Source organism: Salvelinus sp. IW2-2015, unplaced genomic scaffold (genome assembly GCF_002910315.2).
Source record: "Salvelinus sp. IW2-2015 unplaced genomic scaffold, ASM291031v2 Un_scaffold16601, whole genome shotgun sequence".
Taxonomy (NCBI): Eukaryota; Metazoa; Chordata; class Actinopteri; order Salmoniformes; family Salmonidae; genus Salvelinus; species Salvelinus sp. IW2-2015.
In genome coordinates, this window is record NW_019957667.1 from 61,613 (window position 1) to 67,403 (window position 5,791).

General features: G+C 41.8%; 1 long non-coding RNA gene across 1 annotated transcript; it reads right to left on the reverse strand.

Annotated features, from left to right (window-relative positions):
• Positions 1–24: 24 nt before the first annotated feature.
• Positions 25–4,923, reverse strand: LOC112080948 (uncharacterized). Its single transcript, XR_002896265.2, has 2 exons — positions 4,779–4,923; positions 25–869 (listed from the first exon to the last, which is right to left on the reverse strand). It is a non-coding gene; the product is annotated as an uncharacterized lncRNA (long non-coding RNA).
• Between the last annotated feature and the right edge of the window lie 868 nt (positions 4,924–5,791).

A 5,791-nucleotide genomic window follows, 5' to 3' on the forward strand; every position in this document is an offset into this window, starting at 1 on the left:
AGTCAATATGTGGACATGTCTGAGGCCCAAAACAAACTAGAATGATGAAGCTACAAGTCAATATGTGGACATGTCTGAGGCCCAAAACAAACTAGTAAACTGATGGAAAGGTTTCTAAAAACATCACCACCTTACCACACGCGCTCCAATACACCAATCACATGCAAGATCAAAGGTCGAAGGTGAGAGGTCAGAGTTCATATAAGGGTTCCACTTGGCCGGTTAGATGACCACTCCACAGACAGGCACAAGTTTCAACCACAACATGACCCCTCGATCACACCTGCTCTTAAACAATACAAGAGAAAACAGTCACAGGCCCATGTATGTTGATAAAAAGACAATTCATCGATCACCAAGTCCTTGTATGGCACAGCAACATATCATCGCTCCATGGCAGTCTCTCTTTTCCTCCAGAGAGACAAACAGAATAGATAGAACCACAATGAACAGAAACGCTGTTGTCTTCCCCAGTCCAGAGAGTTACCTGTCCGGGAGAGTTCTGACACAAACACCTGTAGCTTTAATAGCTTCCTCTTACATCACTTCCTGTCCCGATGTTCCAATCAGGAAGTAGACAGAGAGTTCCCCTCCCATGATTCCTCGGGGTTGCAAATCTTTGATGGTGTCTCTCTCATCAGTACTCAGTGTAAAGATGTGTGTGTGTGTGTGTGAGGTGGTCAGATCTGTGTGTGGTGTGTGTGTCCAGAGGGTGTGTAGGGGGGCGGTGCAGGGTTGGGTTTGATGCCCCGACTCTTCATATAAGAGATGAACTGATCAGGGATCTCAGCCAGGACGTCCTTGGCTAGCCGGGCCATACTGAGGACATGGTTCCCTGTGCGATCCATGTAGTCTCTGAATGGAACAAACTGGCAAGGAGAGACAAAATACCTTATGACAACTTCTCATAACCTCTCATGAATATGACATTATAAATAAACACTTAAAATGTACAGCTTTTTTTTCATGAATTATGAATTATTTTCTCACTCAGACACAACCGCCACCAAAACTCTATGTACCTACAGGCCAATTTGCAAATGCTTACATACTCTTTTCAAAACTGTTAAACTTTAGTTCAAAACCTAACATAACACAACATTGAATACGACAGCAATTTGCTACATTTCTATAGTAATACCGTATTGAAATATATTCCACATCTAAAAAATGAAATACTATCAAAACAATTAGACCAACCACAGCTGATTCCCATTGTAGCGGAACACCCAGGTGTTAGGCTTTCAATTTCATTACCATCTATACAGAAGGGGACATCTTAGGAATAATGCTGTACTGTAACTTAAACATGGACCCAGCCCGAGATAGAGAAGTGGCTGACAGAGGAAGAAGAGTGTCTGGGAGAGGGAGAGGAGTACGTATGCGTGGTGGAAGAAGACTGAGAGGAAGATCAAGAGCTGTAGTCTCAGATGAGATTAGGGCTGCTCTAATTGATCCTGTAATAAATCATGGTCTATCAATGAGAGAGGCTGGTCTGAGAGTGCAGACAAATCTGCAACGCTCAACAGTGGCATCTATTGTGAGAAATTTCCGGCAAAACAACAGGTAAGATGTGCATTCTGCAAGGGCATCTGACTGATCTGCACATTACAGAAGTCATTTGAGCAAAGCCTCCAAACCCACTTGTGTGTAATTGTTTTTGTATTTCTGCTTAGGACCCAACGGTTACCTTCCACAGGCAGGAGAGGTAGGATTTTCACTGCAATCGTTGATATGGTCATCAGAAACAATGGCATAAAACTCACAGAGATTCGGGACAGACTGTTGGCAGACAACATTACATTTGGAAATATTCACAATGTAAGCATAACTATTTCTAGAGTCCTGAAACATCATCAAGTCAGGATGAAGCAGTTGTACACTGTCCCCTTTGAGAGGAACTCTGAACGAGTCAAGCAACTCAGGAACCAATATGTCCAGGTAAGATGACTATAAAATACAGAACTGGTTTTGARCAGAACCAAACAGGGCAGAGGCACACTGCGGCATGTTTTTAGGTATAATGTAAACTACCGTAATAACTCTTATGTTGCCTTGTGGATTTATTTTAGAGAGTCATGGAGATTGAAGCCAGGCAAACACCCTACATATTCATCTTTGTGGATGAGGCTGGTTTCAACTTGCCCAAAACACAGTGGCGAAGAAGGATGGTGATTTGGAAATAGAGCCACAGTGGAATGATGTCCCGGGCCAGAAGGGTGCCAAATCACAATGGTGTGCGCAGCAATATTTTCTGATGATTTGCTGTTTGACATCAAACGCTAATTGGGCCTTACAAACACCAGCGCAACGTTTGTAATTGTTATGGGACAATATGGCATTTCCCCAGTCCCGTGCAGTCACAGAGTGGTTTGCAGAACACCCAGGATGGGTGTCACTTTTCCTCCACCTTACTCTCCATTCCTCAACCCCATAGAGGAATTATTTTCCTCATGGAGGTGGAAGGTTTATGACCACCATCCACATTGTCATGAGTTGCCCTTTTGGGTACAGCGAGCACCATCCCCCTCTCTCTGCCTCCTACAACCAGGCTGCTGTGGTCAGAGAGGTCGTAAATTCCTAGGAAAGATCCTGCCTCATGCGCACACAGTATAGAGACAGAGTGAAGTTTCATAGAGAACAAAGGAATTCCTTCCACCTCACAGAACTTGAGGTCCGAACAACATTTATGTTCAGAGAAGGTAATAAAGATCGGTGAAGAATCCAGCTACGAACTGGTCCGTTGTTCCACTTGGGGAAGCTCATGGGAGACGGTGCGGCCACATTACCATAACGCTGTTTATATAATAGCCTCAGATATGAGGTTTACATCTAATTGTTGTATAAGATGAATGAGTGAGTTGATACTGTTTGTAAAATTGTGTAATGTGATTTTGGACTGTTTAATGAAGGAAACTCCAATTCCCTTTTGAGTTTAACTAAATCAGAGGACCGCCCATGAGCACAGTTATGGTCGGGCATCCTGGGACAGGCCCTTTTCTGCAACTTCCGAATAAAACCCCCACTCGGGTTTTCTATCACCAGACCATGTTTCTCTCAATCACGAGAGGACAAAGGTTGCAGACCAGCTTACCTCGATAACGAGAGGGCCAAGGTTTGAGACAGACTGCTGAATCTTTTAACCATTCCACGTGGTTAAACTCTTAGACTATCGATACCGACAGAATAAGAACAAGTCTTTGATATTAATTACTAGTCTGCAGCTAGGAATTCGGTATCATTGAACGCGAAGAACGACAACCACCGAAACACCTATCCATAACGACATGAATGAATGTCACTCTGAACTATCCATTCTAACCACGACAGAGAGAGAGAGAGAGAGAGGACGGAAACTCTCCAACAGAAACTAACTTTTCAACAGAGATCCCGACGACACACTGAGCGTAAATATATATATTGATTGCAATTGTTCCCGAATGAGTGAGCGTTCATGTGCAAAGGATTAGCATTTCAATTATTATAATTATCAACTCTGTAGTGACTTCTCAGCTGACCCCCACTTCCCTTTTGTCTAACAAGCCGCCGTGCCGGTTTAGCCCACTAGGGCACATTCCCCTATCATTTCTTGTAACCATATTTACTTTGTTTGTTTGTTTATGCATTTCTGTGAATTATTTAGTTAGTAAATAAATGATTTAAGACAATTGATGTATGGATGACTCATAGTGAAGACTGGGTTCGTGCAGATAACCAACAATTTACGACGTTTGGAATGAGACTAACGTGAGGTAAAGTAAATCATTMATTAATTAAGAAGACTAATTGATCAGATATGAAAATATCTGAAAAGGTATATTAGGAAAATTATAACTTTGTAATCTGAATATTTTCCTTGGTGCCCCGACTTCCTAGTTAATTACAGTTACATGATTAATCAGTTTAATCGCGTAATAATAATTACAGAGAATCTTTGATAAAAACGAAGTCTTCATTTAATGATGCCAAAGACACGACAACATGATCAAATGTCCCTCCTGGACGCAATGAAGGCTGGATGCTTGGACTTATCTGCAGATGATTGCCAGGGATGGACCAGGCATGCCAAAATATTCTTTCCTAGGGGTATTGCCCAAGATGACATAAGATGTGATGTGGATGAGAACCTGTGGCCATGCAGAAGACAGGGTTGACTAGCATTGCTACTGTATCTGTATCAGTAGATGGTGTATATACAAATTMTTGTATTTTGGAATCACTCAATGCCAAAGAATGACATAAACCATATTTAAGCATATTGCATCATGTCTGATTCATTCCTGTAACATATACCACAGTGAATTCTAAACAGTAGAGAGGTGTCATTCTTGTTTTGTAAAGACATTTTACAAAAGAAAACATTGTGTAATGCTACCTGTTAGTGTTGTTTAGGTCATTGTTCTATGAGTGACAAAGTGTGCTTGTTGGGTGACAACCTTTGCTAGTGTTCTGGAAGAATGAGTTGATTTGAGACRTGTATGAAGTGTTTTGGTGCATTTTGGATGTGAAAGTAACTGCTGTGCCAAGCTGAAAGTTGATTAGGAGAACTGTGTGAAGACTTTTGAAAAAGTGACCTAAGTATTGAGAAATGGGTCCAAGTGATTGTAAAACAAACTGTAAATGAATGCTTAAAAAAATCCAACAATACCCCTCACTGGATAAAGACCTCCTAGGGAAAGCCATGACATTTCAACTGGTCAAGAAAAGCTGTGTTTGTTCGTAGCTGTGTTCATGGCCTGTGTGACATACTAAAGTGTGTGTGTGTGTGTGTGAGTCACCTGGACAATGTCTCTCTCTGCCAGCTTCCCTCTGGAAGAGATTCTGATGTCATCACCATCCAACTCCACCATGGCTGCAGGGTTAAGAGAACAAACACAAATCAAACACACACCAAACACACACCAAACACACACCAAACACACACCAAACACACACCAAACACACACCAAACACACACCAAACACACACCAAACACTTGGACAGAAAGAGATAAAGAAACAAAATAGAGAACGAAGTTGAGTAAGAATCTGAACATGTTGTCTGGAACATATTTACCTGCCACAGGAAAATAGCAGATGTGACAGATGATCAAATATTTCATGTGAAGAACACAAACCACACACACGAACACACACACACACACACACACACACACACACACACACACAAAACACACACACAAATACACCCACACGCACAAACACATACACACACACACAAACACACACACACACACACAACACGCAACACACACAAGCACACACACACAACACAAACACAACAAGACGCACACAGACTACACACACACACAAATACACACACACGCACAAACACATACACACACACACAAACACACACACACACACACAAACACGCACACACACACACGCACACACACACACACACAAGCACAAATACACGCACACAGACTAACACACCACACAAATACACACACACGCACAAACACATACACACCACCATCACACAAACACACACACACACAACACACCAACAACGCACACAACACACACACACACACACACACAAGCACACACACACACACACAAACACAGACTAACACACAAACACACATATACACAAATACACACACCAACACTAACACACACATTGTTTTTTAGCTGTATTGTTTGTATTCGTTGTATTTTACAATTGTGTGACTGTCCTTGTTTATCATTGTATCATCAGTGTTTTGTTACTTGTCAATCTTGTGTTTTTTGTGGAGCCAGGAAGAGTAGCTGCTGCTTGATTTGATTTTAAAAGTGTCTTGTGT